The 13,076-nt window shown below is 39.5% G+C and overlaps 1 long non-coding RNA gene across 2 annotated transcripts in view; it reads right to left on the bottom strand.

Annotated features, from left to right (window-relative positions):
- LOC308193102 overlaps positions 1-13,076 on the bottom strand; it is a 67,779-nt gene that overhangs the window by 13,562 nt on the left and 41,141 nt on the right. For both annotated transcript variants that reach the window (XR_013949378.1, XR_013949379.1), the window contains exon 2: positions 6,964-7,063. This is a non-coding gene — a long non-coding RNA (uncharacterized lncRNA). The remainder of the gene's footprint in view (positions 1-6,963; positions 7,064-13,076) is intronic.

The following is a 13,076-nucleotide window of genomic DNA, read 5'->3' as shown; positions in this document are numbered from 1 at the left end:
AAAGCAGTAAAAGTAAATAGAAGTTGCTTTTTACTGTATTATTTGAGCCATTTTTTCATTCATGTCATTCCTTATCACATATTTTCACTGAACATGAAGTGGCAGTGTGACCAGGTGGCCAAGAAGGCCAACAGCATCCTGCCTTGTATCAAAAGTAGTTTAGCCAGCAGGACCAAGGAGGTGATCATTCCCCTCTACTCTGCTTTGGTAAGTCTGGACGTCACTCTGTTCAGTTTTGGTCCCCCCACTTTAAGAAGGACATTGAGGCCCTGGAACATGTCCTGAGAAGGGCTACGAAGCTGCTGAAAGGTCTGGAACAAAAGTCCTATGATGAGCAACTGAGGAAACTGGGGTTGTATAGTCTGAAGAAGAGGAGGCTCAGGGGAGACCGTATTGCTCTCTACAACTACCTGAAAGGAAGGTGTGGGGAGCTGGGGGTTGGCCTCTACTCCCAGGTGATAGGACTAGAGGGAATATCCTCAAGTTGCACCAGGGGAGGTTCAGGTTGGAAATTAGGAGACATCTCTTTTCAGAAAGAGTTGTCAGGCATTGGAACTGGTTGCCCAGGGAAGAGGTGGAGTCACCGTCCCTGGGGGTGTTTAAGAAAAGGTTCAATATGGTGCTTAGGGACATGATCTACAGAGTGATATTGGTGGTAGGGTGATGGTTGGACCAGATGATCCTGAAGGTCTTTTGTAACCTTAATGTTTCTATGATTCTATGATTCATTTTTCAAAAAACTCGTTTGAATCACAAATCAATTATTTTAAGTCTTTCCCACACGTTTGAAAATATTACTAGCAATCTCTGGGAAAAATGAGTAGAACTGAACAGAAATGTTTGATAGACCCTGTCCTTGTAAAACACCGTAACAATGTGAAACTTGTTCAAAGTCCTTTGTCATTTCAAAATCTATTTAACTGTGAAAATATCAGCAGTTGTATTATAGCAAATTTTCCAGATTTGTCTGTGCAATAAGATTAAGTAAATCAATAAAGCAAACACCACAGAGGAAAAATAAATGTGTTAAATAACTATGGATAGAATCATAGAATCATAAATATGCTGAGTTGGAAGGGACACAGAAGGATCAAGTTTAACTTATAGCTTCACCCAAGTCTACCTAAAAATCAAACCATGTCTGAGAGCATTGTTCAAAGGCTTCATTAACTCTGGAAGGCTTGCCGCCATGACCACTTCCTGGGGAGCCTGTTCTGGTGCTCAACCACCCTCTTAGTGAAGAATCTTTTCCTAATATCCAGACTGAACCTCCCCTGATGCAACTTCATGCCATTCGCTTGTGTCCTATCACTGGTCACCAGCAACAAGAGATCAACACCTTCCCCTTTGCTTCCCATTGTGAGGAAGATGTAAAACATGATGAGGTCTACCGTCAGTCTCCACTTCTCTAGGCTGAACAAACTATGTGACTTCAGCCACTACTCATACTTCTTCTCCTCTAGACCCTTCATCATCTTCATAGACCTCCTTTGGACACTCTGATAGTTTTATGTCCTTTGTAGCACCCAAAACTTCATGCAGTACTCAGGTGAGGTTGAACCATCATGGAGTAGAGTGGGACAATTGACCTTGACCAGACAGCAATGCTGTGATTGATGTATTTCCAGGATATGGTTGGTCCCTATGGCTGCCAGGGCACACTATTGACTCATATTCAACTTGCTGTTGCCAGATCCCTCAGATCCCTTTCTGCAGGGCTGCTCTCCAACTTCTCATCCCCCAGTTGGTACATATATCCAGGGTTGCCCTGTCCCAGGTACAGAATCCTGCACATTCTCTTGTTAAATTTCATGCAATTGGTGATTGTCCAGCACTCTAATTTGTCAAGATTTCTCTGAAAGGCCACTCTACCTTTGACAGAAGCAACAGCTTCTCTTAATTTAGAATAATCTGCAAACTTATTTTGTATGTATTTGAGCCCTGCATCCATGTCATTTATGAAAACATAAAGGGATCCCTGCAGAATCCCACTAGTGACCAGCTGCCAGCCTCATGTAACCCGATTTAGTATAGCCCTTTGAGCCTGATCCATCTGCCAATTGTTCACCCACCACGTTTTGTTTCTTTCTAGCTGTGTGCTGAACATCCAGAAGGATACTCTGAGAAACACTATCTTAAGCTTTGCTGAAGGACTTCATAGCTCTGGGAGCAGTGGTAAGGATCTCTGGAATGCAGGTAGTTTTTTCCTTAGTCGTTCTGGTCAAAGGGAAGGGATTTGAAAGGACCAGTCAAATCTGGAGAATCGACAAATGGTTACAGGGATGGCACCATGGCCAGGGATTTGGCTACTTAAACCATGGGACTTCCTTTGAGAAACCTCATCTACTATGGTCAGACGGGGTCCATCTGTCTGATGAGGGAAAGAGCATCTTCGGTCATAGACTTGCCAAGCTGGCAAAGAATGCTTTAAACTAAAGCTGCTGGGGGAAGGGAAGATTGATGCCAGCATTAACAATGGCTGCCCAGAGACAGGCAAAGGAACAGAGGTAAGCGGGAGAGCACCTGAAGAGCACCACATATGAATGCCAGACAGCTTCAGTGAAGCAAATCAGATTCATTAGGGGCCCAAATTAAATGCCTCTCTGCAAACACACATAGCATGGGAAATAAGTAGGAAAAACTGGAACTGTTATCCCACTCTTAGGGCTATAATATCAGAGAACTCAGTGAGATGTGGTGGAATGGCTCATATGAATGCTGAGATGGATGGCTACAGGCCCTTCAGGAGAGATGTACAAGGAAGAAGAGAAGGTGAGGCAGCCCTTTATGTTAGGGAAGGTCTGCATGGTATGGAGCTCAGTTATGGTGATGAAAGTGTCAAATTTCTCTCAGTAAGTGTCAGAAGAAAATACAATAAGGGATATATTGTGGTAGGAATATGTTATAGACCACCCAAACAGGATGAAGAAGCAAATTAATTATTCTATAAGCATCTAGAAATGTCTTGACCACTAGCCCTTGTTCTCAAGGGAGACTTCAACTTTCCAGACATCTGCTGGAAATACAATAGAGCAGAGAAGAAGCAAATTAGAAGATTCCTGGAATGTGTGGAGCATAGCCTCCTGATGCAGATGGTAAGGGAATCAACTAGGGAAGGTTCCACACCTGACTTGATGGTTGTTAACAGGGAAGGTCTTTTGGGTGGTGTGTTGGTTAGAGGCCGTCTCAGCAATCTTGAGGTGATCGACTTCTCAGTCTTCGGGGAAGCAAGGAGGGCAGTCAACAGAACTGCTGCTCTGGATTCTCATAGGGCTGGTTTTGGCCTATTTAGGGACCTTGTCAACAGTTCTAAGGAGCAAAGGATTCCTGCAAGGCTTGACATTCTTTAAGAATGAAATCTTCAAGGCACAGGAGCAGGCCTTCCCTATGTGCCAGATGAGCTGGTGGGGAAGAAGAGCAGCCTGGCTGAACAGAGAGCTTATTCTGGAACTGCGGGGAAAAAAAAGAGAATTCATGACCTTTGGAAAAAAGGGCAGGAGAATCAAGTGAAGCCCTTATGATCCAAGGAAAAATGGTTAGTGACCTAGTACACCGCTTGGATACCTGCAAATTGATGGTGATGTATGGAATCCACCGAAACGTGCTGAAGAAGCTGGCAGAAATGCTCAAAAAAACACTTTCAGTAATGAACAAGCAGTGCTGGCTATCAGGGGAGGTCCCACTTGACTGGATAGTAGTAAATGTGATGCCCATCTACAAGAAGGGCAGGAAGGAGGATCTAGGGAATTACAGGCCTGTCAGTCTGACCTTGGTGCCAGGGAAGGTCATTGAGCAGATCACTTTAAGTGCTATCACATGGCATGTACAGGGCAATGAGGTGATCAGGTCCAGTTAACAAGGGTGTACAAAAGGCAGGTCCTTCTTGTCTAGCCTGATCTCCTTCTATGACAAAATGACCTGCTTAGTGGACTGTGAATGTTGTTTACTTGAACTTTATCAAGGCATTTGATACTGTTTCCCATAGCTTTTTCCCTAAGAAACTGTCTGCTTATGGCTTGGAAAGATGTACTGTTTTCTATGCAAATAACTGGCTGGATGGCCAAGCCCAAAGAGTTGTGGTGAATGGATTTAAATCCAGTTGAAGGCTGGTCACTAGTGGTGTTCTTCAGGGCTCAGTATTGGGAGAAGTTTTGCTTAATATCTTTATCAGTGATGTGGATTAGGGGATTGAGTGCACCCTCAGTAAGTTTACAGACAACACTAAGTTGGGTGGGCATGTTGATCTCATGAGGGTAGGAAAACTGCAGAGGGATCTGATTAGGCTGGATCAATGGGCCATGTCCATTCTCATAATGTTCAACAAAACTAAATGCCAGGTGTTGCACTTGGGTCATCATAACCCCATGCAATGATAGAGGCTGAGGGAAGAGTGGCTGGAAAGCTGCCTGGCAGAAAAGGACCTCAGAGTGCTGGTCTACACCTAGTTGAATATGAGCCAGTAGTGTGCCCAGGTGGCCAAGAAAAACACTGACATCCTGGCTTGTATCAGAAATAGTGTGGTCAGTAGGATGAGGGAAGTGATTGTCCCCCTGTACTTACCACTGGTGAGACCATACCTTGAGTACTGTGTTCAGTTTTGGGGTCCTCACTGCAATATGAATATTGAGATGCTTGAAGGTGTCCAGAGAAGAGCAATGAAACTAGTGAAGGGACTTGAAACCAGACAGATGAGGAGTGGCTGAAGGAACTGTGGCTGTTTAGCCTGCAGTTTTCAGGAGGTTGAAAGACATTATTGTTCTCTACAACTGCCTGAGAGGAAGATGCAGCAAGGACAGTGTCAGTCTCTTTTCTCAGGTGACAAGTGATAGAACACAAAGCAACAGCCTGAAGCTGCACCACAGAAAGTTTAGATTGGGTATCAGGGAGATTTTTTTTCATGGGAAGTGTGGTTAGATATTGGAACAGGCTGCCCAGGGAGGTAGTGGAGACACCATCCTTGGAGGTGTTTAATATCTGTGGATGTAGTTTGGATGTATGTGGATGATGTGTGGATGTAGTGATTAGGGACATGGTTTAGCAGTGAACTTGTAGTGTTAGGTGGATGATTGGATTTGATGATCTTGAAGGTCTTTTCCAACCTAAATGATTCTATGATTATAAGGCATTAAACGTCTCTGCTTTGTCTACATCCCTATTTGTGAGGTGACCATCCTCATCAAGTAATGGACCAATGCTATCTCTGCTCCTCCTTTTGCTGTTAACATACTTTAAAAAGCCATTTTTGTTGTCCCACACAGTACTGACCAGTTCCAACTCTAATTGAGCTTTAGCTGTTCAAACTTTCTCCCTACAATGGCAAACAGCATCTCCGTAGTCCTCCTATGTTGCCTAGCTTTGTTTTTAATGTCCATACACTTTTCTGCCTACACTGTAGAAAAAGATCTCTTAAATGATCAGTTCAAGATGCTGGCTTTCTGCCCTGCTTGCTTGACTTCCGACACTTTAGAATTGCTTGCTCCTGCACTTGTAAGAGATGGCTCTTGAAAAATGAGCAGCACTGATGGACCTCTATACCTCTAAAATCAGATTCCCAGGGGACCTTACTAACTAGTTCCCTGAGCAACCTGAAGTTTACTCTCCCCTTATGCAGGGTCAAAGTTTTGCTGGCAGTTTTCCTCCTATCACAACTGATTTTAAACTTGACTATTTCATGACCACTGTGGCCAAAATGGCTACCAATCAGCAATTAACCCATGAGACCCTCTCTGTTTACAAACAGAAAATCTAGGAGGGCACCATTCCTCGTCAGCTCCTACAGTACCTCTAAAAAGAAGTTGTCTTCAACATGCTTTAGGAATTTCCTGGACCTGTTTATATTGACTATGTGGTGCTCCCAGTTAATGTCTGGGAAGTTGAAGTCACCCATAACGACAAAGACAGCTGATCTAGAGATTATCTTAATTCTTTATAGAATAATTCATTGGTATTGTCATGCTGGCAAGGTGCCCTATATTAGATCCCACAACAACATTTGCTTTACTTGCTTCTCCCTTAATGCTTACCAAGAGGATCTCAACTTCATCACCAGTTGCAAGCTCCATGCAGTCCAACCCTACCATTACATCCAGCAACACCCCCACACCTTGCTTGTCCTGTCTGTCCCTTCTGAAGAGCTTATAACTGCCCATCACAGCACACCGGTCACAGGACTCTTCCCACCAACTCCCATTTATGCTGATAATGTAGTAGTTCTGGGACTGAGCCAAAGCTTCACGATCCTCTTGTTTATTCCTCACGTTATGTGCATTGGTGTAGAAACATTTCAAACATATCCAGCACCTTCTGGAGCATACTGAAGGACCTTGCTAGCACATTATCCCTCACATAATCCCTATATAGTCTACCTATACAGGCCCATTATAGCTAGACAATATAATCCATATAAACTCCAGATATGTATCTGAGATCCATCAAGGGCTTTAATTTTAGATTTCATTAAGTAAGTACAACATCTAAAAACTGTTTATTGTAGTGATATTTAGAATCGTTCAGAACATTTTCATTTAAGAGAATTTAGAATGAAATAAAAGGACCTACCAATTTCAGGTTTATATTTTGGAGAAGGGTTAAGCAACCTTTCAAGTTATTATACCTGACTATATTTATTTCTCTCAGACTGAAGATTTCTTGCCTGTAACAAACTCTGTGAGATCTAGGCAATATCACTCTTCAGAAAGATAGGATGATGCCAGTTATTACGCCATTCATGTGTTCCCTCCATTCAATGGAGAGTGCAGTACTCAGGAACTAGAAGCTGGAATGTTTCCAAGCTCTGCCAAGTGCTGTGTTTAAGAGCTTTTGAGACAGCTTGCTCTATCTCACCTTCAGTTTGCCCCAGGTCTTGTATACAGAGTGAAATTGTTTGAAGGTAGAATAGTTATTTGGGCATTTACCCCTTCCATAAGCTGTGCTGCAGGACAAGTAAAAAGAAAGAGAACTAACCAGAAATGTGTCTGCCATCTCCATGTGGTTCTGACAAGATGGTGAGTGAGTGACCAAACCCCATGCACTATAGACAAGAGGCTTTCTTCTGGGATTACATCTGAAATGAAAGAAAAATGTACATCAAGATCAAACTGAAGTATACTCAACAAAGCAGAAAGACTTCTCACATTGGGAGTGGACATATGAGCTTCTAAACTGATTGTCCACTATTCAAAAGAAATGCCTCTATTTCTGAAAGTCAGTAGATTGCCTTCTGGAGCTTCATGACAGCTCTGTTTAGAAAGCAGTCAGGGGCAAAACAAATGTCTTTTTTCCTTGTTTATTTTTAACCTACGAAAAATAAATTCTTTAAGTATGAATTTACAAATCCATTCTTATGCATATCACCCGTATCACATATTCAAAAGATTCATTTGTTCTTGTTTTGTTAGTTTTTCATTGTTTTCCATTTTTTTCCCAGCTACAAAGGATTTTAATTCATGCCTGCCTATTTCTAAAAGCTGCTAATGTCATCCACGGAAGGGAATTTTAATTTCATTTTAATTTCACTAATGCTCAGGCATTTACTTTGATGCATTTTTGTAAACATGTTTGTATTTTTTTTTGTTGTTTATTTTGTTGTTTTTATATTTTTTTTTTCTGCTTTCATTTGCATCCTCCTTCAACAGGAGCAAACAATGAAAAATATGTGTTTTGTCTAGTCTGGACAGCTTGGTTAGATAAACAATCTTCTTTATGTTCTCAAGGAGCAGAAAACTAATGGTCTTCTACTGTTATTAAATTTCTTTTCTCAAAAGAAAAATGTAAAAAAAGCTTAGGAAGAATTTGCAGTTCAGCTTTATTGTTTATGTTTAGCTTGCAAGAACATATTTTTTAATTTAAGATGTTCTTATGTATAAATACGGCTTGTTAAATGACAGTTGCTTCTCAGGACCAACATCTGACATTAGAAAGGAGAATTCAGCTGGTAATTTCCAGTCAATGGAAACTGTTGGCTTTTATATATCCTAATGCACACTTGATATAAAACTTTGTTGTTGTTGTCTTTTGGTGTCTAAGAAATTTTCAGCCCAGATAAGGAAATCACTTTGAAGGCTTAGTGTTGCTCAGAAACAGTCTCTAAGGTTTGATTTAATAAGAATCATCCTGTAGTGAAACTTGATTAAAGCTGTTAAGTTAGATATTTTAAGAATAAACCAATGTCATAGGAAGCTATCATAATATTCAAATCTGTCTAATAAGTTCATTTGTGTACAGAAAATAAAACAAAGCTGAGGCAGGAGACAGATTCTAAATCTTTTCATACGATTTATATAATATACCATTTTGAAAATGGAGGATTCTGGGTTTGAATTGGATTAATTTGACTTGGATTTACCCGCTAGTTTGATTTTAAATCATTTGATTCAGTTCAGAAATGAGGGAACAAGACTTATTTACAGTTAATAATAACTATGAATATGCTCTTTTTAATCTCCACAAATAGTTATTTCTAGTCTTTACAACTACAAACACTTGAAGATAAATAAACTTTGGTTTTGTTATTATTGGATACTCAGTACTCAAGAAGTCCAAAGTTATTAGTCTATTCCTGCTAACTAATTTAAATAATATACACAGAATGCTCTTGAACGTTGGATCTCATATTCATTTTAAACAAAGCTCAGAGTCCATAAGCATTTAAGTATATAAATAATTTTTTAACTGAATTCAAAGGTCTTCACTTTTTAAGGTGGCTCCAAAATAACACACTCTTCAAAAGCAATACTGTGAATTTAGAGAACACATGACCGAGTTATTTAGTGGAAACTACATTTTAGTTACTGTACTTGAGTATATGCTTTGCTCTTAAGATAGCTTCATAAATGATAGTGAATTAAGGACATGATTCTGAACCTACATTAATTTGCACAGTTTGGTCTTCTAAATATGCAGTTGAGTTATAACGACGTGAAAAAAGTTTCAAGAACATGAGGAAAGAATTAGGGATAGAGAAAGACACGAAAGAATTTGCTGGCCTTATATATTGAAAGTTTCCTATATATAGGAAATATAACTGTTTTTTTGTTTGTGTTTTGTTTGTTTGTTTGTTTGTTTGTTTGTTTTGGGTGTAACAGTAATCTCTGCAAATTATACCAACCTTATCTATCAAGTAAATCTGTTGCAATCAATTTAAGTAAAACAGTTTATAAGAGAACAAGGTATGTAATTTCAAAGGCTTATACCTTCTGTTATTAAGCTTAATTTAAAGTATGTAACACATTCACAGCATAACTTCAATAGTGTGAGTTACATTACATTGTTACCCATTTATTGTCTTCTATTGCTAGCCTGAACATTCAACTTCTACAATGTCTGAGTAAACATTGTCGAAATAGAATCTATGTGAGTCATCATGCCTATCAGAAGTGTATCCTACTTAGATTTTCCCACTGCATCTCCTAGAGAGAAATGACACTTGTAAATTATTTCTTTCTTGTCAGGTAGAACATTTTATAGAACTGCAGTAAAAGTTGTCAAGTTGCTTGAAGAATGTCACAGCCAAACATAATATAGAACAGTATTTTATCTTTTAGCATTTAATTTATTGGGAAAACAAACAAACAAACAAACAAAAAGAAAACAAAAAACACAAGGTCAACAACAAGGTCAAGACTGAAAGGAAATATGGAAATATGTTTTCTAATTCTCAGAATTGAACTCTAAAAATATAGTGTCACATTCTTCAGTAGGAAAAAAGAAAAAGGTTATTTACAATATACTTATCATATGTTCTTGATATTTACTGAGGATATGTCCCCCTTTTTTAACAGTTTTAATTTTATAGAATCGAATGCTAAGATGAAATTGTTGAGCAGCATAATTGTAGTTTGAATTGAATCAATTGGTGACCGACTGAGAAAGTCTGAGAGAAATTGTCAGCACTTATTAACTCTAATTTTGAAAACAACAACAACAACAAAAGCACCCAGAAAATGCAGTATTTCTGAATAAGCTTAGTTGTCCACCATCTTCAGAGAATGGAGAAGACATCTCATGCCCTGTGATATTGTTATTTAAAGTTCCAGAATAAAGAGAAGAGAAGAAAACCATGAATGGTAAAAGTCAGCAAACTTACCCCAAGATTCTAGAACCCCCCCAAATTATATTAAACACAAGCCATAATTAAAAAAAAACACATTCTTAATTTATTCTTTCAGAACTAATTCAGTTACCCTAAACTATTTCATCTTCATATTCTATTCGACACAAGAATGAAATCTGTTAATCTGTTGATAAATTTATTTATTAACCTATTTACTTCAAAAATTTTATAAACTCTTCTCTCTTCTTCAAAATTACTGTTTGAATTATGATAAGAATAGAAAAGGAAGAGCAGGTGTAACTACTGTGATTATCTTTTTCTTTTTTTTTTTTCTTTTTTTAACTCCATGAAGGAAAGACAATTAATTAGAATGTAAATCACGTATTTTAATTAACACAAAGATATGCTTAGTTTAAAGAGAAGTTCTGCAACCAGAGTTGCATGCATGAAGATTTTTGTGGCAAAACCAAACCCTTCTTCAGATTGACATTACATACATATGTCTCAGGAAAAAGAAAGAACCAGAAACAGGCTTAGGATAAAAACAGCCAACAGAGACTTCACAATGTATATCTCCTGGAATAGTCATCAGTGCATAACCAACATTTGCCAAAAATTTCCACCTGATTTCAATGGCTCTTGAAGTGTAAATTTAAAATGCCAGAAACAGTTTAAGGTAGCTAATGATAAGCTTGTCTGTCTTTTCTGTATTTAAATGGCTTGAAAATAATGCTGGATGGATTTTTGTTAAGTCTGTATAGATGTTGTCTCCTCAACCCACCCCTCCCGCCACCCTCTCTCCTTCCCCTCCCCCAGCCTTCTCCCATAGAAGAGGCATAGAAGATGATGATGAGGAGAAAGGTAAAATTGAATAAATGGTTATAAATAAACAGGCCGTTTAAGGACTGGGACTGTTCTTTTAAAGATATTTATTCCTTTACTGTGGGAAAAAAATAATCCTTCAAATACAGCTACGAACTTAGTTTTTACCTTGACTTTTTTTTTTTTTCTTCCTAGACAATGGAAGGATTAAAGACTTGTGAGCACATAAAGAAAAAACCCAAGAGGATGGTTTGTTCACGAAACAAACAAAAAAATTGTTAAGGTTGTTGACATTGTTTAAAAACTAAAAAGAAATGTTACAGAAGAGGGCTTTTCAGGCTATTACACAAGGTATAAAAATAGAACAGAAAGTTAGGTAGTTTAAAGTGTAGGGTGCAAATAGTTAATAATAATATGAAAAACTGCAACATGATTTTTTAATCTCTACAATTCATTTTTTTCCTTTAATACAAGGTAAGGATTTCACATTTTAAAAAAAAAAAAAGTTTTCTCAAAATCTTCTTATCAGAATTAAGTATGGCCTTTGAGCTATACTACGCATATTTTATTTCCTACAACTCTAGAATATGTTGCCATATAAACTACTTGAGGTGCAAGTTGGTCTGTGCCAAACACTATGATATCAGTGTATGAGGGAAAGGCTGTGGATGTGGTCTACCTAGACTTCAGTAAGGCTTTTGACACCATTTCCCACAGCATTCTCCTGAAGAAGCTGGCTGCTCAAGGCTTGTACTGGTGTACGCTTGGTTGGATTAAAAGCTGGTTGGGTGTCTGAGCCCAAGGAGTCATGCTGAATGGAGTTAAATCACTAGTGGCGTCCCCCAAGGCTCAGTATTGGGGACAGTTCTTTTCAGTGCCTTTATCACTGATCTGGACGAGGGGATCAAGTGAATTCTCAGTAAGTTTGCACGTGACACTGAGTTGGGTGGTAGTGTTGATCTGCTCGAGGGTAGGAGGGCTGTGCAGAGGGATATGGATAGGCTGATTTAGTGGGCTGGGGCCAAGTGTATGAAGATCAACAAGGCGAAGTGCCAGGTCCTGCACTTGGGGAACAACCCCATCCAATGTTACAGGCTGGGGGAAAAGTGGCTGGAAAGCTGTCCTATGAAAAGGGACCTGGGGGTATTGGTTGAGCCAGCAGCATGCTCAGGTGGCCAAGAAGTGCAAGAGCATCCTTGCTTGTACTCCACTTGGACTGTCACAAATCCATGAGTCCAGATGGGATCCATCCGAGATCCAACAACCTCGTGCAACGTTACAGACCTGGGGCAGAGTGGCTGGAAGGCTGTGCAGAGGAAAAGGATCTGGGATTGCTGACTGATGCTCACTTGAACATAAGCCAGCAATGTGCCCAGGTGGCCAAGAAGGCCAATGGCATCCTGGCTTGTATCAGGAACAGTGTAGCCAGCAGGACCAGGGAGGTGGTCGTCTCCCTATACTCTGCTCTGGTGAGGTTGCACCTCGAATACTGTGTTCAGCTTTGGGCCCCTCACTACAAGAAGGACATTGAGGCCCTGGAGCATGTCCAGAGAAGAGCTACGAAGCTGGAAAAGGGTCCAGAACACAAGTCCTATAAGGAGGGGCTGAGGGAACTGGAGTTGTTCAGTCTGGGGAAGAGGAGGCTCAGGGGAGACCGTATTACTCCCCACAATTACATGAAAGGAAGTTGTGGGGAGCTGGGGGTCATCCTCTTCTTGCAGATAACTAGCAGTAGAACAAGACGGAAAGGCCTCAAGTTGTGTCAGGTTGGAAATTAGAAAAAAATTCTTCTCAGAAAGTTATTAAGCATTGGAACAGGTTGTCTAGGGACGTAGTGGAGTCACTGTCCCTGGGGGTATTTAAGGAAAGGTTGGAAATAGTGCTTAGGAACCTAGTTTCGTGTGTAATATTGGTGGTAGGGAGTCAGTTGGACCAGATGATCCTGAAGGTTTTTTTCAACTTTAATGATGCTATGATTCTATAACAAATGGAAAATTTTATATTATCCAACTGTAAGAGAATTGTGAAAATGTGAGCTAAATGTTCTTCATTTGTTTCTTAATCCTTCTACAGATCTTTTTTCCTTCCTTCCCTTCTTGAAGACTTTTCAGACTGTAGAGAAACTATAAGAATAATCTGACATTGTTTTGAATTTCAATATGATTGAAGAGATGGGTTAGAGTTTAATTAACTATGTCTTTTA

The sequence above is a fragment of the Anser brachyrhynchus genome (genome assembly GCF_964034855.1).
Source record: "Anser brachyrhynchus genome assembly, chromosome: 1".
NCBI lineage: Eukaryota > Metazoa > Chordata > Aves > Anseriformes > Anatidae > Anser > Anser brachyrhynchus.
Note: the sequence above shows the minus strand (reverse complement) of the source record. Positions and strands in the feature narration are given on the sequence as shown.